The sequence below is a fragment of the Triturus cristatus genome, chromosome 12 (assembly GCF_964204655.1).
Source record: "Triturus cristatus chromosome 12, aTriCri1.1, whole genome shotgun sequence".
NCBI classification, from domain to species: domain Eukaryota; kingdom Metazoa; phylum Chordata; class Amphibia; order Caudata; family Salamandridae; genus Triturus; species Triturus cristatus.
In genome coordinates, this window is record NC_140595.1 from 728,114,500 (window position 1) to 728,138,518 (window position 24,019).

Below are 24,019 nucleotides of genomic sequence, written 5' to 3' on the forward strand. Positions count from 1 at the left end.
TTGAATTGGAAAAGGAACCATATTAACAAGCCTTTACCACTCACACACGGTGGAAGTTTATACTTTAATTCAGTGAGCTAAGAAAAGCGTGTTGTGGGTCCCCTACGAGCCATGGTGCTTGCTTCATCATGATTTGGCACCAGTCATTAGCCGCAGCTCTGCTAATGAGCCACTGAGGTCAGTTTCAATAATTACTCAAAAACATAACCATGCAGCCCACCCCTCAACTGTGTATTTATCTTGCTTTTCTGCTGTTTGTGTGATTAGCTGGGAGGAGCTCACGGCGACATCCTCCCTATACAAGTGTAGATGGATCACTCTCTAACTCTTTCTTGCTTCACATACAAATGGCTTGAAAGGTGCAGGGAAGATGCAGGTCTAATAGACAGAATAGAAGGTCTGTTCCAGGTGGGTTTCTCTGCATTGGTGTCCCATCACAGGTCCGCAAGTGTAATGTGTGATCTTTTACTCCTGGCATTTCACAAGCAGGCGGCCAGGAAACGGTTTCAGCCTATCAACCACTGAGGAGACGCAGCCTCTGAATGAGGAATGAGGAAGCAATGAATACATCCAGCCTATCACAGGAACAGCCCTGAGTGTTCCGAATTTTAAATTCTCCATGTCACTGTTTGTCGTTGAGCCCAAGTAGCTCGCCGTGATCGTATAGTGGTTAGTACTCTGCGTTGTGGCCGCAGCAACCTCGGTTCGAATCCGAGTCACGGCATTGTGGTTGGCAATGTCATGGCAGTTGGGTGTTAATTTTACAGAATTAGCAAATGTACCAGTAGTTTTTGTAAAATGTCTATTAAAAACAGATCCTTTCAAATATTTAAACCATCTAACAACAAATGATTTAAACTCGCATGATTATAAGCTGTAGCTATAATGTATTTACTTACATAAATTATCATTCTTGAACCTATTGGGGGTGGAGGGGGAGCAGAGCTCACCCCCCAGGTGCAGTTGAGTGACCTGTGTTGTGGCTCTCTAGAGGGAAGGCACAAATTTTGCTGTCACCCAGCCCAATCCAGACGAGTATTGGGGCCAGGTTTCAGGCAAATAGAGCAGTAAGTGCAGAGAAATGTTCACTCTCTAAAAGTGGCATTTCTAAAATAGTAAAGTTAAATCCAACCTCACCAGTAAGTAGGATTTTCAATAAATAAATAAAGCTACTCCTCTCCGATATGGAATTACCAAATGAAAAGTATAGGGGAACACCCGGAGCTAACCTATGAGAGGGGTAGACCTCACAGTAGTGAAAAATGAAATAGACTGTTTGGTACCTACAGGACATGCGAACCACCAAAGTACATATCTTATTTTTTACTTACATAGCATCATGCACCTAGGACTACCTAGGGCCTACCTTAGGGGTAAATTATATGTAATAAAAGGGGAGTTTAAGGCTTGGCAAGTAGGCTGGGACTCCCCTGGGAGACCCCTGAGTCTATGCCCAGAACCATAACTCTGCCAGTCGAGTACTTACCTAAAAGCCGATGACTCACTTTTCTTCCATAGGCTAACATTGAGTGGTTTCACTTGGAAATTCTTCTAAGTGGTGTCGATTTTGCAAACATGTAAATATTCCTTAAAAATCGCCTGTATAACTTAAACGCAGTTTCTCAACTGCTTACAGGTGGTACAGTAGTGCTGGATCTAGGATCCAACACTGACCTAGAAAAAGTAACCATAACCCCACTTACCTGCTCAGTGAATTTCCTTCCATAGGATAACATTGGTAATTTGATCAGCATAAGTTTCTAAGTGTCAACTTTTAAAATAGCAAAATATTGCTTAAAAATCACAACAGTAACTAAAACGAATTTACTCACTTGTTTCCAAGAACTGTCCCAGGACTGAATCTAGGATCCAGTCCTGGATTTAGAAAAGTAATCCTGAAAGTAATTAATTGCATATAACTTAAAATTCCCATTGAGCTCAATGTGTTATTGTGATTCAAATTGTGTTCACTATTGCAATAAACTGTAACTATTACCTGCAAAAGTCAATTGCCTATTGCAAAGTATTTAACTAAAGCATCTCATTCTGAGAAAGTATATTTTGATACCTATTGTTGGTTCTAAAATAAAACAACAATATCTTTTTTATGCAAACCAATGGCCTAGAGTTCAGTTCTTGAGTGTGTGAGACCATTTGCTGACTGAGTGTGTACAACAAATGTTTTACACTGTACTCTGATACTGCCTTACTGCTCGGCAAGCTACCACTTTAGAGAGTAAGGTTATATCTAACTTTAGCCTCTGCCAAACCTCTGGGGACTGGGGACTCTGTGCACACTGTACCTATTTGGGAACAGTATATACAGAGCCACTTTCTCACAGTAGTGATAAAGTGATTAGAGTCCTAAGGCCAACATAAAGATACAGCAAAACGTGAGGTGAAAAGCAAAAAGGTTGCTGGTAGGCCACCTTAAGGATGCCAGGTCTAACAAAAATGAACTAAGGATAACATGAGTAAAACATCAGGTTTCTCTACTGCATTTGGTGAGACAAGTGGGCCTTCTTTTATCTTCCATTCAAGCAATCTTTGACAGACCCCTTTATTATAGAGCTTTTCAAGGATTAAAGATAAGGCACTTACAAAGGAGTCCCAAATACTCAGAGATGGTTGACTTCTGTAATATGGGTCATAGACTAAAAGCAGCGCAAAAACAGAGTGCAACAGGGTCCAAAAAATTGAGTGCCACAAGAGAGTTTGAATGCAAGCGTATCCTTTTACAGATCCAGAGATATACTCATGCAATTTTTGTTTTTAGGACAGAACGTGCATGATGAAAAAAACATTGTTTTTAAAAAGCGCATTGCAGAATATCAGTACTTTGATGTGGGAAAACTTCAAAACTTTCAAACAAAATATTTGCATGCAGCTTACAGTAAGTTGTTGTGGCCGAGTGCTTAAGGCGATGGACTAGAAATCCATTGGGGTATCCCCGCGCAGGTTCGAATCCTGCCAACAACGAGAATCTTTTTATTATGGGCTACAATTTCAGAAGTTAACCTTTAGTATTTCTTCCATTTCAGTTTTATAAATAGGTGGCTTATTTTTGCGTCACTATTGCCTCTCGACATATTTGTTATCGCTACCTCTTTCATGTCTTTGCTACACCTCATTCCTACTTTAGCACTGGTGTAAACGCTTCAAATTATTATACTGTTGCTCTCTCATTCATACCTGCGCATGCACTTGAAAGTTACTTTACCAATAAAAGACGCAAAGAGAGAAATAGAACAAAAGTGCTGGCTGGATTGGCAAACACACTTCATAAAACTGCATTTTCTTTTTTATTCTCCCCCGTGTTACATGCTTAACCTCTCCATGTGTAATTTCTCTTAACCTGCTGTCCCAGGAAGAGAATTTCATCTACAGGCTCTTTCTGTGTTTTTTTCCCTAGTCTGTCTTTCCCATTTCTTAGCTGTGTAACTGTTCCTTTACGCGCTCTATTTAAACGCCATCAATCTCATTTGAGCTCCTTGCTCCTGCTTCTGTTTTCTCCATCTCTCATACTGCCAGTTCTCTCTTTCTCTGTGGTTGGTGGCTACTTTCCTGAGCTTCCGAAGCCACGTGGTTCCTGCCTCTTGTTGTCAGACTTGAATTGGAAAAGGAACCATATTAACAAGCCTTTACCACTCACACACGGTGGAAGTTTATACTTTAATTCAGTGAGCTATGAAAAGCTTGTTGTGGGTCCCCTACGAGCCATGGTGCTTGCTTCATCATGATTTGGCACCAGTCATTAGCCGCAGCTCTGCTAATGAGCCACTGAGGTCAGTTTCAATAATTACTCAAAAACATAACCATGCAGCCCACCCCTCAACTGTGTATTTATCTTGCTTTTCTGCTGTTTGTGTGATTAGCTGGGAGGAGCTCACGGCGACATCCTCCCTATACAAGTGTAGATAGATCACTCTCTAACTCTTTCTTGCTTCACATACAAATGGCTTGAAAGGTGCAGGGAAGATGCAGGTCTAATAGACAGAATAGAAGGTCTGTTCCAGGTGGGTTTCTCTGCATTGGTGTCCCATCACAGGTCTGCAAGTGTAATGTGTGATCTTTTACTCCTGGCATTTCACAAGCAGGCGGCCAGGAAACGGTTTCAGCCTATCAACCACTGAGGAGACGCAGCCTCTGAATGAGGAATGAGGAAGCAATGAATACATCCAGCCTATCACAGGAACAGCCCTGAGTGTTCCGAATTTTAAATTCTCCATGTCACTGCTTGTCGTTGAGCCCAAGTAGCTCGCCGTGATCGTATAGTGGTTAGTACTCTGCGTTGTGGCTGCAGCAACCTCGGTTTGAATCCGAGTCACGGCATTGTGGTTGGCAATGTCATGGCATTTGGGTGTGAATTTTACAGAATTAGCAAATGTACCAGTAGTTTTTGTAAAATGTCTATTAAAAACAGATCCTTTCAAATATTTAAACCATCTAACAACAAATGATTTAAACTCGCATGATTATAAGCTGTAGCTATAATGTATTTACTTACATAAATTATCGTTCTTGAACCTATTGGGGGTGGAGGGGGAGCGGAGCTCACCCCCCAGGTGCAGTTGAGTGACCTGTGTTGTGGCTCTCTAGAGGGAAGGCACAAATTTTGCTGTCACCCAGCCCAATCCAGACGTGTATCGGGCCAGGTTTCAGGCAAATAGAGCAGTAAGTGCAGAGAAATATTCACTCTCTAAAAGTGGCATTTCTAAAATAGTAAAGTTAAATCCAACCTCACCAGTAAGTAGGATTTTCAATAAATAAATAAAGCTACTCCTCTCCGATATGGAATTACCAAATAAAAAGTATAGGGGAATACCCAGTGCTAACCTATGAGAGGGGTAGACCTCACAGTAGTGAAAAATGAAATAGACTGTTTGGTACTTACAGGACATGCGAACCACCAAAGTACATATCTTATTTTTTACTTACATAGCATCATGCACCTAGGACTACCTAGGGCCTACCTTAGGGGTAAATTATATGTAATAAAAGGGGAGTTTAAGGCTTGGCAAGTAGGCTGGGACTCCCCTGGGAGACCCCTGGTCTATGCCCAGAACCATAACTCTGCCAGTGGAGTACTTACCTAAAAGCCGATAACTCACTTTTCTTCCATAGGCTAACATTGAGTGGTTTCACTTGGAAATTCTTCTAAGTGGTGTGGAGTTTTGGAACTTTAAAATATTCATCCAAAATCAGCCGGACAACGAATTCTGATTTACTCACCCGTTATCAGGAGAGACCTCAGTGCTGCATCTTGGAGCTCAGTACTGACCCTGAAAAGTAATTTTAACCGTACTTACCAGTAACTCGAATTTCCTTCCATGGGATATCATTGCCTGCTTTTTGCTGAAAATGTTTTAAGTGTCGATTTTTGAAACTTACAAATATTCTTTAAAAATCGTACCAACTGTGAAAACGTAATTGTTTACCTGTTTTAGATAGATGTCCCAGTACTGAGCCTAGGAGCCCAGCACTGGATTACAAAAATAACGAGAACGTACTTTACCCGTAACTTGAATTTTCTTCCATAGGAAACCATTGACTGTTTTTCTGTGAAATTTCGTCTAAGTGTCGATTTTGCAAACATGTAAATATTCTTAAAAAAATCGCCTGTATAACTTAAACGCAGTTTCTCAACTGCTTACAGGTGGTACAGTAGTGCTGGATCTAGGATCCAACACTGACCTAGAAAAAGTAACCATAACCCCACTTACCTGCTAAGTGAATTTCCTTCCATAGGATAACATTGGTAATTTGATCAGCAAAAGTTTCTAAGTGTCAACTTTTAAAATAGCAAAATATTGCTTAAAAATCACAACAGTTACTAAAACGAATTTACTCACTTGTTTCCAAGAACTGTCCCAGGACTGAATCTAGGATCCAGTCCTGGATTTAGAAAAGTAATCCTGAAAGTAATTAATTGCATATAACTTAAAATTCCCATTGAGCTCAATGTATTATTGTGATTCAAATTGTGTTGCCTATTGCAATAAACTGTAACTATTACCTGCAAAAGTCAATTGCCTATTGCAAAGTATTTAACTAAAGCATCTCATTCTGAGAAAGTATATTTTGATACCTATTGTTGGTTCTAAAATAAAACAACAATATCTTTTTTATGCAAACCAATGGCCTAGAGTTCAGTTCTTGAGTGTGTGAGACCATTTGCTGACTGAGTGTGTACAACAAATGTTTTACACTGTACTCTGATACTGCCTTACTGCTCGGCAAGCTACCACTTTAGAGAGTAAGGTTATATCTAACTTTAGCCTCTGCCAAACCTCTGGGGACTGGGGACTCTGTGCACACTGTACCTATTTGGGAACAGTATATACAGAGCCACTTTCTCACAGTAGTGATAAAGTGATTAGAGTCCTAAGGCCAACATAAAGATACAGCAAAACGTGAGGTGAAAAGCAAAAAGGTTGCTGGTAGGCCACCTTAAGGATGCCAGGTCTAACAAAAATGAACTAAGGATAACATGAGTAAAACATCAGGTTTCTCTACTGCATTTGGTGAGACAAGTGGGCCTTCTTTTATCTTCCATTCAAGCAATCTTTGACAGACCCCTTTATTATAGAGCTTTTCAAGGATTAAAGATAAGGCACTTACAAAGGAGTCCCAAATACTCAGAGATGGTTGACTTCTGTAATATGGGTCATAGACTAAAAGCAGCGCAAAAACAGAGTGCAACAGGGTCCAAAAAATTGAGTGCCACAAGAGAGTTTGAATGCAAGCGTATCCTTTTACAGATCCAGAGATATACTCATGCAATTTTTGTTTTTAGGACAGAACATGCATGATGAAAAAAACATTGTTTTTAAAAAGCGCATTGCAGAATATCAGTACTTTGATGTGGGAAAACTTCAAAACTTTCAAACAAAATATTTGCATGCAGCTTACAGTAAGTTGTTGTGGCCGAGTGGTTAAGGCGATGGACTAGAAATCCATTGGGGTATCCCCGCGCAGTTTCGAATCCTGACAACAACGAGAATCTTTTTATTATGGGCTACAATTTCAGAAGTTAACCTTTAGTATTTCTTCCATTTCAGTTTTATAAATAGGTGGCTTATTTTTGTGTCACTATTGCCTCTCCACATATTTGTTATCGCTACCTCTTTCATGTCTTTGCTACACCTCATTCCTACTTTAGCACTGGTGTAAACGCTTCAAATTATTATACCGTTGCTCTCTCATTCATACCTGCGCATGCACTTGAAAGTTACTTTACCAATAAAAGACGCAAAGAGAGAAATAGAACAAAAGTGCTGGCTGGATTGGCAAACACACTTCATAAAACTGCATTTTCTTTTTTATTCTCCCCCGTGTTACATGCTTAACCTCTCCATGTGTAATTTCTCTTAACCTGCTGTCCCAGGAAGAGAATTTCATCTACAGGCTCTTTCTGTGTTTTTTTCCCTAGTCTGTCTTTCCCATTTCTTAGCTGTGTAACTGTTCCTTTACGCGCTCTATTTAAACGCCATCAATCTCATTTGAGCTCCTTGCTCCCGCTTCTGTTTTCTCCACCTCTCATACTGCCAGTTCTCTCTTTCTCTGTGGTTGGTGGCTACTTTCCTGAGCTTCCGAAGCCACGTGGTTCCTGCTTCTTGTTGTCAGACTTGAATTGGAAAAGGAACCATATTAACAAGCCTTTACCACTCACACACGGCGGAAGTTTATACTTTAATTCAGTGAGCTAAGAAAAGCGTGTTGTGGGTCCCCTACGAGCCATGGTGCTTGCTTCATCATGATTTGGCACCAGTCATTAGCCGCAGCTCTGCTAATGAGCCACTGAGGTCAGTTTCAATAATTACTCAAAAACATAACCATGCAGCCCACCCCTCAACTGTGTATTTATCTTGCTTTTCTGCTGTTCGTGTGATTAGCTGGGAGGAGCTCACGGCGACATCCTCCCTATAAAAGTGTAGATGGATCACTCTCTAACTCTTTCTTGCTTCACATACAAATGGCTTGAAAGGTGCAGGGAAGATGCAGGTCTAATAGACAGAATAGAAGGTCTGTTCCAGGTGGGTTTCTCTGCATTGGTGTCCCATCACAGGTCCGCAAGTGTAATGTGTGATCTTTGACTCCTGGCATTTCACAAGCAGGCGGCCAGGAAACGGTTTCAGCCTATCAACTACTGAGGAGACGCAGCCTCTGAATGAGGAATGAGGAAGCAATGAATACATCCAGCCTATCACAGGAACAGCCCTGAGTGTTCCGAATTATAAATTCTCCATGTCACTGTTTGTCGTTGAGCCCAAGTAGCTCGCCGTGATCGTATAGTGGTTAGTACTCTGCGTTGTGGCCGCAGCAACCTCGGTTCGAATCCGAGTCACGGCATTGTTGTTGGCAATGTCATGGCAGTTGGGTGTTAATTTTACAGAATTAGCAAATGTACCAGTAGTTTTTGTAAAATGTCTATTAAAAACAGATCCTTTCAAATATTTAAACCATCTAACAACAAATGATTTAAACTCGCATGATTATAAGCTGTAGCTATAATGTATTTACTTACATAAATTATTGTTCTTGAACCTATTGGGGGTGGAGGGGGAGCGGAGCTCACCCCCCAGGTGCAGTTGAGTGACCTGTGTTGTGGCTCTCTAGAGGGAAGGCACAAATTTTGCTGTCACCCAGCCCAATCCAGACGTGTATTGGGGCCAGGTTTCAGGCAAATAGAGCAGTAAGTGCAGAGAAATGTTCACTCTCTAAAAGTGGCATTTCTAAAATAGTAAAGTTAAATCCAACCTCACCAGTAAGTAGGATTTTCAATAAATAAATAAAGCTACTCCTCTCCGATATGGAATTACCAAATAAAAAGTATAGGGGAATACCCAGAGCTAACCTATGAGAGGGGTAGACCTCACAGTAGTGAAAAATGAAATAGACTGTTTGGTACTTACAGGACATGCGAACCACCAAAGTTTATCTTATTTTTTACTTACATAGCATCATGCACCTAGGACTACCTAGGGCCTACCTTAGGGGTAAATTATATGTACTAAAAGGGGAGTTTAAGGCTTGGCAAGTAGGCTGGGACTCCCCTGGGAGACCCCTGAGTCTATGCCCAGAACCATAACTCTGCCAGTCGAGTACTTACCTAAAAGCCGATAACTCACTTTTCTTCCATAGGCTAACATTGAGTGGTTTCACTTGGAAATTCTTCTAAGTGGTGTGGAGTTTTGGAACTTTAAAATATTCATCTAAAATCAGCCGAACAACGAATTCTGATTTACTCACCCGTTATCAGGAGAGACCTCAGTGCTGCATCTTGGAGCTCAGTACTGACCCTGAAAAGTAATTTTAACCGTACTTACCAGTAACTCGAATGTCCTTCCATGGGATATCATTGCCTGCTTTTTGCTCAAAATTTTCTAAGTGTCGATTTTTGAAACTTACAAATATTCTTTAAAAATCATACCAACTGTGAAAACGTAATTGTTTACCTGTTTTGGATAGATGTCCCAGTACTGAGCCTAGGAGCCCAGCACTGGATTACAAAAGTAACGAGAACGTACTTTACCCGTAACTTGAATTTTTTTCCATAGGAAACCATTGACTGTTTTTCTGTGAAATTTCTTCTAAGTGTCGATTTTGCAAACATGTAAATATTCCTTAAAAATCGCCTGTATAACTTAAACGCAGTTTCTCAACTGCTTACAGGTGGTACAGTAGTGCTGGATCTAGGATCCAACACTGACCTAGAAAAAGTAACCATAACCCCACTTACCTGCTAAGTGAATTTCCTTCCATAGGATAACATTGGTAATTTGATCAGCAAAAGTTTCTAAGTGTCAACTTTTAAAATAGCAAAATATTTCTTAAAAATCACAACAGTAACTAAAACGAATTTACTCACTTGTTTCCAAGAACTGTCCCAGGACTGAATCTAGGATCCAGTCCTGGATTTAGAAAAGTAATCCTGAAAGTAATTAATTGCATATAACTTAAAATTCCCATTGAGCTCAATGTGTTATTGTGATTCAAATTGTGTTCACTATTGCAATAAACTGTAACTATTACCTGCAAAAGTCAATTGCCTATTGCAAAGTATTTAACTAAAGCATCTCATTCTGAGAAAGTATATTTTGATACCTATTGTTGGTTCTAAAATAAAACAACAATATCTTTTTTATGCAAACCAATGGCCTAGAGTTCAGTTCTTGAGTGTGTGAGACCATTTGCTGACTGAGTGTGTACAACAAATGTTTTACACTGTACTCTGATACTGCCTTACTGCTCGGCAAGCTACCACTTTAGAGAGTAAGGTTATATCTAACTTTAGCCTCTGCCAAACCTCTGGGGACTGGGGACTCTGTGCACACTGTACCTATTTGGGAACAGTATATACAGAGCCACTTTCTCACAGTAGTGATAAAGTGATTAGAGTCCTAAGGCCAACATAAAGATACAGCAAAACGTGAGGTGAAAAGCAAAAAGGTTGCTGGTAGGCCACCTTAAGGATGCCAGGTCTAACAAAAATGAACTAAGGATAACATGAGTAAAACATCAGGTTTCTCTACTGCATTTGGTGAGACAAGTGGGCCTTCTTTTATCTTCCATTCAAGCAATCTTTCACAGACCCCTTTATTATAGAGCTTTTCAAGGATTAAAGATAAGGCACTTACAAAGGAGTCCCAAATACTCAGAGATGGTTGACTTCTGTAATATGGGTCATAGACTAAAAGCAGCGCAAAAACAGAGTGCAACAGGGTCCAAAAAATTGAGTGCCTCAAGAGAGTTTGAATGCAAGCGTATCCTTTTACAGATCCAGAGATATACTCATGCAATTTTTGTTTTTAGGACAGAACGTGCATGATGAAAAAAACATTGTTTTTAAAAAGCGCATTGCAGAATATCAGTACTTTGATGTGGGAAAACTTCAAAACTTTCAAACAAAATATTTGCATGCAGCTTACAGTAAGTTGTTGTGGCCGAGTGGTTAAGGCGATGGACTAGAAATCCATTGGGGTATCCCCGCGCAGGTTTGAATCCAGCCAACAACGAGAATCTTTTTATTATGGGCTACAATTTCAGAAGTTAACCTTTAGTATTTCTTCCATTTCAGTTTTATAAATAGGTGGCTTATTTTTGTGTCACTATTGCCTCTCCACATATTTGTTATCGCTACCTCTTTCATGTCTTTGCTACACCTCATTCCTACTTTAGCACTGGTGTAAACGCTTCAAATTATTATACTGTTGCTCTCTCATTCATACCTGCGCATGCACTTGAAAGTTACTTTACCAATAAAAGACGCAAAGAGAGAAATAGAACAAAAGTGCTGGCTGGATTGGCAAACACACTTCATAAAACTGCATTTTCTTTTTTATTCTCCCCCGTGTTACATGCTTAACCTCTCCATGTGTAATTTCTCTTAACCTGCTGTCCCAGGAAGAGAATTTCATCTACAGGCTCTTTCTGTGTTTTTTTCCCTAGTCTGTCTTTCCCATTTCTTAGCTGTGTAACTGTTCCTTTACGCGCTCTATTTAAACGCCATCAATCTCATTTGAGCTCCTTGCTCCCGCTTCTGTTTTCCCCATCTCTCATACTGCCAGTTCTCTCTTTCTCTGTGGTTGGTGGCTACTTTCCTGAGCTTCCGAAGCCACGTGGTTCCTGCCTCTTGTTGTCAGACTTGAATTGGAAAAGGAACCATATTAACAAGCCTTTACCACTCACACACGGTGGAAGTTTATACTTTAATTCAGTGAGCTAAGAAAAGCGTGTTGTGGGTCCCCTACGAGCCATGGTGCTTGCTTCATCATGATTTGGCACCAGTCATTAGCCGCAGCTCTGCTAATGAGCCACTGAGTTCAGTTTCAATAATTACTCAAAAACATAACCATGCAGCCCACCCCTCAACTGTGTATTTATCTTGCTTTTCTGCTGTTCGTGTGATTAGCTGGGAGGAGCTCACGGCGACATCCTCCCTATAAAAGTGTAGATGGATCACTCTCTAACTCTTTCTTGCTTCACATAAAAATGGCTTGAAAGGTGCAGGGAAGATGCAGGTCAAATAGACAGAATAGAAGGTCTGTTCCAGGTGGGTTTCTCTGCATTGGTGTCCCATCACAGGTCCGCAAGTGTAATGTGTGATCTTTGACTCCTGGCATTTCACAAGCAGGCGGCCAGGAAACGGTTTCAGCCTATCAACCACTGAGGAGACGCAGCCTCTGAATGAGGAATGAGGAAGCAATGAATACATCCAGCCTATCACAGGAACAGCCCTGAGTGTTCCGAATTATAAATTCTCCATGTCACTGTTTGTCGTTGAGCCCAAGTAGCTCGCCGTGATCGTATAGTGGTTAGTACTCTGCGTTGTGGCTGCAGCAACCTCGGTTCGAATCCGAGTCACGGCATTGTGGTTGGCAATGTCATGGCAGTTGGGTGTTAATTTTACAGAATTAGCAAATGTACCAGTAGTTTTTGTAAAATGTCTATTAAAAACAGATCCTTTCAAATATTTAAACCATCTAACAACAAATGATTTAAACTCGCATGATTATAAGCTGTAGCTATAATGTATTTACTTACATAAATTATCGTTCTTGAACCTATTGGGGGTGGAGGGGGAGCGGAGCTCACCCCCCAGGTGCAGTTGAGTGACCTGTGTTGTGGCTCTCTAGAGGGAAGGCACACATTTTGCTGTCACCCAGCCCAATCCAGACGTGTATTGGGGCCAGGTTTCAGGCAAATAGAGCAGTAAGTGCAGAGAAATATTCACTCTCTAAAAGTGGCATTTCTAAAATAGTAAAGTTAAATCCAACCTCACCAGTAAGTAGGATTTTCAATAAATAAATAAAGCTACTCCTCTCCGATATGGAATTACCAAATAAAAAGTATAGGGGAATACCCAGAGCTAACCTATGAGAGGGGTAGACCTCACAGTAGTGAAAAATGAAATAGACTGTTTGGTACTTACAGGACATGCGAACCACCAAAGTACAAATCTTATTTTTTACTTACATAGCATCATGCACCTAGGACTACCTAGGGCCTACCTTAGGGGTAAATTATATGTAATAAAAGGGGAGTTTAAGGCTTGACAAGTAGGCTGGGACTCCCCTGGGAGACCCCTGAGTCTATGCCCAGAACCATAACTCTGCCAGTCGAGTACTTACCTAAAAGCCGATAACTCACTTTTCTTCCATAGGCTAACATTGAGTGGTTTCACTTGGAAATTCTTCTAAGTGGTGTGGAGTTTTGGAACTTTAAAATATTCATCTAAAATCAGCCGGACAACGAATTCTGATTTACTCACCCGTTATCAGGAGAGACCTCAGTGCTGCAACTTGGAGCTCAGTACTGACCCTGAAAAGTAATTTTAACCGTACTTACCAGTAACTCGAATTTCCTTCCATGGGATATCATTGCCTGCTTTTTGCTGAAAATGTTCTAAGTGTCGATTTTTGAAACTTACAAATATTCTTTAAAAATCGTACCAACTGTGAAAACGTAATTGTTTACCTGTTTTAGATAGATGCCCCAGTACTGAGCCTAGGAGCCCAGCACTGGATTACAAAAATAACGAGAACGTACTTTACCCGTAACTTGAATTTTCTTCCATAGGAAACCATTGACTGTTTTTCTGTGAAATTTCTTCTAAGTGTCGATTTTGCAAACATGTAAATATTCTTAAAAAAATCGCCTGTGTAACTTAAACGCAGTTTCTCAACTGCTTACAGGTGGTACAGTAGTGCTGGATCTAGGATCCAACACTGACCTAGAAAAAGTAACCATAACCCCACTTACCTGCTAAGTGAATTTCCTTCCATAGGATAACATTGGTAATTTGATCAGCAAAAGTTTCTAAGTGTCAACTTTTAAAATAGCAAAATATTGCTTAAAAATCACAACAGTTACTAAAACGAATTCACGCACTTGTTTCCAAGAACTGTCCCAGGACTGAATCTAGGCTCCAGTCCTGGATTTAGAAAAGTAATCCTGAAAGTAATTATTTGCATATAACTTAAAATTCCCATTGAGCTCAATGTATTATTGTGATTCAAATTGTGTTGCCTATTGCAATAAACTGTAACTATTACCTGCAAAAGTCAATTGCAAAGTATTTAACTAAAGCATCTCATTCTGAGAAAGTATATTTTGATGCCTATTGTTGGTTCTAAAATAAAACAACAATATCTTTTTTATGCAAACCAATGGCCTAGAGTTCAGTTCTTGAGTGTGTGAGACCATTTGCTGACTGAGTGTGTACAACAAATGTTTTACACTGTACTCTGATACTGCCTTACTGCTCGGCAAGCTACCACTTTAGAGAGTAAGGTTATATCTAACTTTAGCCTCTGCCAAACCTCTGGGGACTGGGGACTCTGTGCACACTGTACCTATTTGGGAACAGTATATACAGAGCCACTTTCTCACAGTAGTGATAAAGTGATTAGAGTCCTAAGGCCAACATAAAGATACAGCAAAACGTGAGGTGAAAAGCAAAAAGGTTGCTGGTAGGCCACCTTAAGGATGCCAGGTCTAACAAAAATGAACTAAGGATAACATGAGTAAAACATCAGGTTTCTCTACTGCATTTGGTGAGACAAGTGGGCCTTCTTTTATCTTCCATTCAAGCAATCTTTCACAGACCCCTTTATTATAGAGCTTTTCAAGGATATACTCATGCAATTTTTGTTTTTAGGACAGAACGTGCATGATGAAAAAAACATTGTTTTTAAAAAGCGCATTGCAGAATATCAGTACTTTGATGTGGGAAAACTTCAAAACTTTCAAACAAAATATTTACATGCAGCTTACAGTAAGTTGTTGTGGCCGAGTGGTGAAGGCGATGGACTAGAAATCCATTGGGGTATCCCCGCGCAGGTTCGAATCCAGCCAACAACGAGAATCTTTTTATTATGGGCTACAATTTCAGAAGTTAACCTTTAGTATTTCTTCCATTTCAGTTTTATAAATAGGTGGCTTATTTTTGTGTCACTATTGCCTCTCCACATATTTGTTATCGCTACCTCTTTCATGTCTTTGCTACACCTCATTCCTACTTTAGCACTGGTGTAAACGCTTCAAATTATTATACTGTTGCTCTCTCATTCATACCTGCGCATGCACTTGAAAGTTACTTTACCAATAAAAGACGCAAAGAGAGAAATAGAACAAAAGTGCTGGCTGGATTGGCAAACACACTTCATAAAACTGCATTTTCTTTTTTATTCTCCCCCGTGTTACATGCTTAACCTCTCCATGTGTAATTTCTCTTAACCTGCTGTCCCAGGAAGAGAATTTCATCTACAGGCTCTTTCTGTGTTTTTTTCCCTAGTCTGTCTTTCCCATTTCTTAGCTGTGTAACTGTTCCTTTACGCGCTCTATTTAAACGCCATCAATCTCATTTGAGCTCCTTGCTCCCGCTTCTGTTTTCTCCATCTCTCATACTGCCAGTTCTCTCTTTCTCTGTGGTTGGTGGCTACTTTCCTGAGCTTCCGAAGCCACGTGGTTCCTGCCTCTTGTTGTCAGACTTGAATTGGAAAAGGAACCATATTAACAAGCCTTTACCACTCACACACGGTGGAAGTTTATACTTTAATTCAGTGAGCTAAGAAAAGCGTGTTGTGGGTCCCCTACGAGCCATGGTGCTTGCTTCATCATGATTTGGCACCAGTCATTCGCCGCAGCTCTGCTAATGAGCCACTGAGGTCAGTTTCAATAATTACTCAAAAACATAACCATGCAGCCCACCCCTCAACTGTGTATTTATCTTGCTTTTCTGCTGTTCGTATGATTAGCTGGGAGGAGGTCACGGCGACATCCTCCCTATAAAAGTGTAGATGGATCACTCTCTAACTCTTTCTTGCTTCACATACAAATGGCTTGAAAGGTGCAGGGAAGATGCAGGTCAAATAGACAGAATAGAAGGTCTGTTCCAGGTGGGTTTCTCTGCATTGGTGTCCCATCACAGGTCCGCAAGTGTAATGTGTGATCTTTGACTCCTGGCATTTCACAAGCAGGCGGCCAGGAAACGGTTTCAGCCTATCAACCACTGAGGAGACGCAGCCTCTGAATGAGGAATGAGGAAGCAATGAATACATCCAGCCTATCACAGGAACAGCCCTGAGTGTTCCGAATTATAAATTCTCCATGTCACTGTTTGTCGTTGAGCCCAAGTAGCTCGCCGTGATCGTATAGTGGTTAGTACTCTGCGTTGTGGCCGCAGCAACCTCGGGTCGAATCCGAGTCACGGCATTGTGGTTGGCAATGTCATGGCAGTTGGGTGTTAATTTTACAGAATTAGCAAATGTACCAGTAGTTTTTGTAAAATGTCTATTAAAAACAGATCCTTTCAAATATTTAAACCATCTAACAACAAATGATTTAAACTCGCATGATTATAAGCTGTAGCTATAATGTATTTACTTACATAAATTATCGTTCTTGAACCTATTGGGGGTGGAGGGGGAGCGGAGCTCACCCCCCAGGTGCAGTTGAGTGACCTGTGTTGTGGCTCTCTAGAGGGAAGGCACAAATTTTGCTGTCACCCAGCCCAATCCAGACGTGTATTGGGGCCAGGTTTCAGGCAAATAGAGCAGTAAGTGCAGAGAAATATTCACTCTCTAAAAGTGGCATTTCTAAAATAGTAAAGTTAAATCCAACCTCACCAGTAAGTAGGATTTTCAATAAAAAAATAAAGCTACTCCTCTCCGATATGGAATTACCAAATAAAAAGTATAGGGGAATACCCAGAACTAACCTATGAGAGGGGTAGACCTCACAGTAGTGAAAAATGAAATAGACTGTTTGGTACTTACAGGACATGCGAACCACCAAAGTACAAATCTTATTTTTTACTTACATAGCATCATGCACCTAGGACTACCTAGGGCCTACCTTAGGGGTAAATTATATGTAATAAAAGGGGAGTTTAAGGCTTGACAAGTAGGCTGGGACTCCCCTGGGAGACCCCTGAGTCTATGCCCAGAACCATAACTCTGCCAGTCGAGTACTTACCTAAAAGCCGATAACTCACTTTTCTTCCATAGGCTAACATTGAGTGGTTTCACTTGGAAATTCTTCTAAGTGGTGTGGAGTTTTGGAACTTTAAAATATTCATCTAAAATCAGCCGGACAACGAATTCTGATTTATTCACCCGTTATCAGGAGAGACCTTAGTGCTGCAACTTGGAGCTCAGTACTGACCCTGAAAAGTAATTTTAACCGTACTTACCAGTAACTCGAATTTCCTTCCATGGGATATCATTGCCTGCTTTTTGCTAAAAATGTTCTAAGTGTCGATTTTTGAAACTTACAAATATTCTTTAAAAATCGTACCAACTGTGAAAACGTAATTGTTTACCTGTTTTAGATAGATGCCCCAGTACTGAGCCTAGGAGCCCAGCACTGGATTACAAAAATAACGAGAACGTACTTTACCCGTAACTTGAATTTTCTTCCATAGGAAACCATTGACTGTTTTTCTGTGAAATTTCTTCTAAGTGTCGATTTTGCAAACATGTAAATATTCTTAAAAAAATCGCCTGTATAACTTAAACGCAGTTTCTCAACTGCTTACAGGTGGTACAGTAGTGCTGGATCTAGGATCCAACACTGACCTAGAAAAAGTAACCATAACCCCACTTACCTGCTAAGTGAATTTCCTTCCATAGGATAACATTGGTAATTTGATCAGCAAAAGTTTCTAAGTGTCAACTTTTAAAATAGCAAAATATTGCTTAAAAATCACAACAGTTACTAAAACGAATTTACTCACTTGTTTCCAAAAACCGTCCCAGGACTGAATCTAGGATCCAGTCCTGGATTTAGAAAAGTAATCCTGAAAGTAATTATTTGCATATAACTTAAAATTCCCATTGAGCTCAATGTATTATTGTGATTCAAATTGTGTTGCCTATTGCAATAAACTGTAACTATTACCTGCAAAAGTCAATTGCCTATTGCAAAGTATTTAACTAAAGCATCTCATTCTGAGAAAGTATATTTTGATACCTATTGTTGGTTCTAAAATAAAACAACAATATCTTTTTTATGCAAACCAATGGCCTAGAGTTCAGTTCTTGAGTGTGTGAGACCATTTGCTGACTGAGTGTGTACAACAAATGTTTTACACTGTACTCTGATACTGCCTTACTGCTCGGCAAGCTACCAATTTAGAGAGTAAGGTTATATCTAACTTTAGCCTCTGCCAAACCTCTGGGGACTGGGGACTCTGTGCACACTGTACCTATTTGGGAACAGTATATACAGAGCCACTTTCTCACAGTAGTGATAAAGTGATTAGAGTCCTAAGGCCAACATAAAGATACAGCAAAACGTGAGGTGGAAAGCAAAAAGGTTGCTGGTAGGCCACCTTAAGGATGCCAGGTCTAACAAAAATTAACTAAGGATAACATGAGTAAAACATCAGGTTTCTCTACTGCATTTGGTGAGACAAGTGGGCCTTCTTTTATCTTCCATTCAAGCAATCTTTGACAGACCCCTTTATTATAGAGCTTTTCAAGGATTAAAGATAAGGCACTTACAAAGGAGTCCCAAATACTCAGAGATGGTTGACTTCTGTAATATGGGTCATAGACTAAAAGCAGCGCAAAAACAGAGTGCAACAGGGTCCAAAAAATTGAGTGCCACAAGAGAGTTTGAATGCAAGCGTATCCTTTTACAGATCCAGAGATATACTCATGCAATTTTTGTTTTTAGGACAGAACGTGCATGATGAAAAAAACATTGTTTTTAAAAAGCGCATTGCAGAATATCAGTACTTTGATGTGGGAAAACTTCAAAACTTTCAAACAAAATATTTGCATGCAGCTTACAGTAAGTTGTTGTGGCCGAGTGGTTAAGGCGATGGACTAGAAATCCAATGGGGTATCCCCGTGCAGGTTCGAATCCTGACAACAACGAGAATTTTTTTATTATGGGCTACAATTTCAGAAGTTAACCTTTAGTATTTCTTCCATTTCAGTTTTATAAATAGGTGGCTTATTTTTGTGTCACTATTGCCTCTCCACATATTTGTTATCGCTACCTCTTTCATGTCTTTGCTACACCTCATTCCTACTTTAGCACTGGTGTAAACGCTTCAAGTTATTATACTGTTGCTCTCTCATTCATACCTGCGCATGCACTTGAAAGTTACTTTACCAATAAAAGACGCAAAGAGAGAAATAGAACAAAAGTGCTGGCTGGATTGGCAAACACACTTCATAAAACTGCATTTTCTTTTTTATTCTCCCTCGTGTTACATGCTTAACCTCTCCATGTGTAATTTCTCTTAACCTGCTGTCCCAGGAAGAGAATTTCATCTACAGGCTCTTTCTGTGTTTTTTTCCCTAGTCTGTCTTTCCCATTTCTTAGCTGTGTAACTGTTCCTTTACGCGCTCTATTTAAACGCCATCAATCTCATTTGAGCTCCTTGCCCCCGCTTCTGTTTTCTCCATCTCTCATACTGCCAGTTCTCTCTTTCTCTGTCGTTGGTGGCTACTTTCCTGAGCTTCCGAAGCCACGTGGTTCCTGCCTCTTGTTGTCAGACTTGAATTGGAAAAGGAACCATATTAACAAGCCTTCACCACTCACACACGGTGGAAGTTTATACTTTAATTCAGTGAGCTAAGAAAAGCGTGTTGTGGGTCCCCTACGAGCCATGGTGCTTGCTTCATCATGATTTGGCACCAGTCATTAGCCGCAGCTCTGCTAATGAGCCACTGAGGTCAGTTTCAATAATTACTCAAAAACATAACCATGCAGCCCACCCCTCAACTGTGTATTTATCTTGCTTTTCTGCTGTTCGTGTGATTAGCTGGGAGGAGCTCACAGCGACATCCTCCCTATAAAAGTGTAGATGGATCACTCTCTAACTCTTTCTTGCTTCACATACAAATGGCTTGAAAGGTGCAGGGAAGATGCAGGTCTAATAGACAGAATAGAAGGTCTGTTCCAGGTGGGTTTCTCTGCATTGGTGTCCCATCACAGGTCCGCAAGTGTAATGTGTGATCTTTGACTCCTGGCATTTCACAAGCAGGCGGCCAGGAAACGGTTTCAGCCTATCAACCACTGAGGAGACGCAGCCTCTGAATGAGGAATGAGGAAGCAATGAATACATCCAGCCTATCACAGGAACAGCCCTGAGTGTTCCGAATTATAAATTCTCCATGTCACTGTTTGTCGTTGAGCCCAAGTAGCTCGCCGTGATCGTATAGTGGTTAGTACTCTGTGTTGTGGCCGCAGCAACCTCGGTTCGAATCCAAGTCACGGCATTGTGGTTGGCAATGTCATGGCAGTTGGGTGTTAATTTTACAGAATTAGCAAATGTACCAGTAGTTTTTGTAAAATGTCTATTAAAAACAGATCCTTTCAAATATTTAAACCATCTAACAACAAATGATTTAAACTCGCATGATTATAAGCTGTAGCTATAATGTATTTACTTACATAAATTATCGTTCTTGAACCTATTGGGGGTGGAGGGGGAGCGGAGCTCACCCCCCAGGTGCAGTTGAGTGACCTGTGTTGTGGCTCTCTAGAGGGAAGGCACAAATTTTGCTGTCACCCAGCCCAATCCAGACGTGTATTGGGGCCAGGTTTCAGGCAAATAGAGCAGTAAGTGCAGAGACATGTTCACTCTCTAAAAGTGGCATTTCTAAAATAGTAAAGTTAAATCCAACCTCACCAGTAAGTAGGATTTTCAATAAATAAATAAAGCTACTCCTCTCCGATATGGAATTACCAAATAAAAAGTATAGGGGAATACACAGAGCTAACCTATGAGAGGGGTAGACCTCACAGTAGTGAAAAATGAAATAGACTGTTTGGTACCTACAGGACATGCGAACCACCAAAGTACATATCTTATTTTTTACTTACATAGCATCATGCACCTAGGACTACCTAGGGCCTACCTTAGGGGTACATTATATGTAATAAAAGGGGAGTTTAAGGCTTGGCAAGTAGGCTGGGACTCCCCTGGGAGACCCCTGAGTCTATGCCCAGAACCATAACTCTGCCAGTCGAGTACTTACCCAAAAGCCGATAACTCACTTTTCTTCCATAGGCTAACATTGAGTGGTTTCACTTGGAAATTCTTCTAAGTGGTGTGGAGTTTTGGAACTTTAAAATATTCATCTAAAATCAGCCGAACAACGAATTCTGATTTATTCACCTGTTATCAGGAGAGACCTCAGTGCTGCATCTTGGAGCTCAGTACTGACCCTGAAAAGTAATTTTAACCGTACTTACCAGTAACTCGAATTTCCTTCCATGGGATATCATTGCCTGCTTTTTGCTGAAAATGTTCTAAGTGTCAATTTTTTAAACTTACAAATATTCTTTAAAAATCGTACCAACTGTGAAAACGTAATTGTTTACCTGTTTTAGATAGATGTCCAAGTACTGAGCCTAGGAGCCCAGCACTGGATTACAAAAGTAACGAGAACGTACTTTACCCGTAACTTGAATTTTCTTCCATAGGAAACCATTGACTGTTTTTCTGTGAAATTTCTTCTAAGTGTCGATTTTGGAAACATTTAAATATTCCTTAAAAATCGCCTGTATAACTTAAACGCAGTTTCTCAACTGCTTACAGGTGGTACAGTAGTGCTGGATCTAGGATCCAACACTGACCTAGAAAAAGTAACCATAACCCCACTTACCTGTTAAGTGAATTTCCTTCCATAGGATAACATTGGTAATTTGATCAGCAAAAGTTTCTAAGTGTCAACTTTTAAAATAGCAAAATATTGCTTAAAAATCACAACAGTAACTAAAACAAATGTACTCACTTGTTTCCAAGAACTGTCCCAGGACTGAATCTAGGATCCAGTCCTGGATTTAGAAAAGTAATCCTGAAAGTAATTAATTGCATATAACTTAAAATTCCCATTGAGCTCAATGTATTATTGTGATTCAAATTGTGTTGCCTATTGCAATAAACTGTAACTATTACCTGCAAAAGTCAATTGCCTATTGCAAAGTATTTAACTAAAGCATCTCATTCTGAGAAAGTATATTTTGATACCTATTGTTGGTTCTAAAATAAAACAACAATATCTTTTTTATGCAAACCAATGGCCTAGAGTTCAGTTCTTGAGTGTGTGAGACCATTTGCTGACTGAGTGTGTACAACAAATGTTATACACTGTAGTCTGATACTGCCTTACTGCTCGGCAAGCTACCACTTTAGAGAGTAAGGTTATATCTAACTGTAGCCTCTGTCAAACCTATGGGGACTTGGGAACCTGTGCACACTGTACCTATTTGGGAACAGTATATACAGAGCCACTTTCTCACAGTAGTGATAAAGTGATTAGAGTCCTAAGGCCAACATAAAGATACAGCAAAACGTGAGGTGAAAAGCAAAAAGGTTGCTGGTAGGCCACCTTAAGGATGCCAGGTCTAACAAAAACTGAACTAAGGAAAACATGAGTAAAACATCAGGTTTCTCTTCTGCATTTGGTGAGACAAATGGGCCTTCTTTTATCTTCCATTCAAGCAATCTTTGACAGACCCCTTTATTATAGAGCTATTCAAGGATTAAAGATAAGGCACTTACAAAGGAGTCCCAAATACTCAGAGATGGTTGACTTCTGTAATATGGGTCGTAGACTAAAAGCAGCGCAAAAACAGAGTGCAACAGGGTCCAAAAACTTGAGTGCCACAAGAGAGTTTGAATGCAAGCGTATCCTTTTACAGATCCAGAGATATACTCATGCAATTTTTGTTTTTAGGACAGAACGTGCATGATGAAAAAAACATTGTTTTTAAAAAGCGCATTGCAGAATATCAGTACTTTGATGTGAGAAAACTTCAAAACTTTCAAACAAAATATTTGCATGCAGCTTACAGTAAGTTGTTGTGGCCGAGTGGTTAAGGCGATGGACTAGAAATCCATTGAGGTATCCCCGCGCAGGTTTGAATCCTGCCAACAACGAGAATCTTTTTATTATCGGCTACAATTTCAGAAGTTGACCTTTAGTATTTCTTCCATTTCAGTTTTATAAATAGGTGGCTTATTTTTGTGACACTATTGCCTCTCCACATATTTGTTATCGCTACCTCTTTCATGTCTTTGCTACACCTCATTCCTACTTTAGCACTGGTGTAAACGCTTCAAATTATTATACCGTTGCTCTCTCATTCATACCTGCGCATGCACTTGAAAGTTACTTTACCAATAAAAGACGCAAAGAGAGAAATAGAACAAAAGTGCTGGCTGGATTGGCAAACACACTTCATAAAACTGCATTTTCTTTTTTATTCTCCCCCGTGTTACATGCTTAACCTCTCCATGTGTAATTTCTCTTAACCTGCGGTCCCAGGAAGAGAATTTCATCTACAGGCTCTTTCTGTGTTTTTTTCCCTAGTCTGTCTTTCCCATTTCTTAGTTGTGTAACTGTTCCATCACGCGCTCTATTTAAACGCCATCAATCTCATTTGAGCTCCTTGCTCCCGCTTCTGTTTTCTCCACCTCTCATACTGCCAGTTCTATCTTTCTCTGTGGTTGGTGGCTACTTTCCTGAGCTTCCGAAGCCACGTGGTTCCTGCCTCTTGTTGTCAGACTTGAATTGGAAAAGGAACCATATTAACAAGCCTTTACTACTCACACACGGCGGAAGTTTATACTTTAATTCAGTGAGCTAAGAAAAGTGTGTTGTGGGTCCCCTACGAGCCATGGTGCTTGCTTCATCATGATTTGGCACCAGTCATTAGCTGCAGCTCTGCTAATGAGCCACTGAGGTCAGTTTCAATAATTACTCAAAAAACATAACCATGCAGCCCACCCCTCAACTGTGTATTTATCTTGCTTTTCTGCTGTTCGTGTGATTAGCTGGGAGGAGCTCAAGGCGACATCCTCCCTATAAAAGTGTAGATGGATCACTCTCTAACTCTTTCTTGCTTCACATACAAATGGCTTGAAAGGTGCAGGGAAGATGCAGGTCTAATAGACAGAATAGAAGGTCTGTGCCAGGTGGGTTTCTCTGCATTGGTGTCCCATCACAGGTCCGCAAGTGTAATGTGTGATCTTTGACTCCTGGCATTT

The 24,019-nt window shown here is 40.3% G+C and overlaps 9 non-coding genes across 9 annotated transcripts; all 9 read left to right on the plus strand.

Annotated features, from left to right (window-relative positions):
- The first annotated feature begins 652 nt into the window (after positions 1–652).
- TRNAH-GUG (transfer RNA histidin (anticodon GUG)) lies at positions 653–724 on the plus strand. Its single transcript has one exon. It is a non-coding gene; the product is annotated as a tRNA-His (tRNA).
- Positions 725–2,897: 2,173 nt separating this feature from the next.
- Positions 2,898–2,979, plus strand: TRNAS-AGA (transfer RNA serine (anticodon AGA)). Its single transcript has one exon. It is a non-coding gene; the product is annotated as a tRNA-Ser (tRNA).
- Positions 2,980–6,917: 3,938 nt separating this feature from the next.
- Positions 6,918–6,999, plus strand: TRNAS-AGA (transfer RNA serine (anticodon AGA)). The gene has a single exon. It is a non-coding gene; the product is annotated as a tRNA-Ser (tRNA).
- A 1,281-nt stretch (positions 7,000–8,280) lies between these two features.
- On the plus strand, positions 8,281–8,352 carry TRNAH-GUG (transfer RNA histidin (anticodon GUG)). Its single transcript has one exon. It is a non-coding gene; the product is annotated as a tRNA-His (tRNA).
- A 2,584-nt stretch (positions 8,353–10,936) lies between these two features.
- TRNAS-AGA (transfer RNA serine (anticodon AGA)) lies at positions 10,937–11,018 on the plus strand. The gene has a single exon. It is a non-coding gene; the product is annotated as a tRNA-Ser (tRNA).
- Positions 11,019–12,299: 1,281 nt separating this feature from the next.
- Positions 12,300–12,371, plus strand: TRNAH-GUG (transfer RNA histidin (anticodon GUG)). Its single transcript has one exon. It is a non-coding gene; the product is annotated as a tRNA-His (tRNA).
- A 2,412-nt stretch (positions 12,372–14,783) lies between these two features.
- Positions 14,784–14,865, plus strand: TRNAS-AGA (transfer RNA serine (anticodon AGA)). Its single transcript has one exon. It is a non-coding gene; the product is annotated as a tRNA-Ser (tRNA).
- Positions 14,866–18,805: 3,940 nt separating this feature from the next.
- On the plus strand, positions 18,806–18,887 carry TRNAS-AGA (transfer RNA serine (anticodon AGA)). The gene has a single exon. It is a non-coding gene; the product is annotated as a tRNA-Ser (tRNA).
- A 3,940-nt stretch (positions 18,888–22,827) lies between these two features.
- Positions 22,828–22,909, plus strand: TRNAS-AGA (transfer RNA serine (anticodon AGA)). Its single transcript has one exon. It is a non-coding gene; the product is annotated as a tRNA-Ser (tRNA).
- Positions 22,910–24,019: the final 1,110 nt, after the last annotated feature.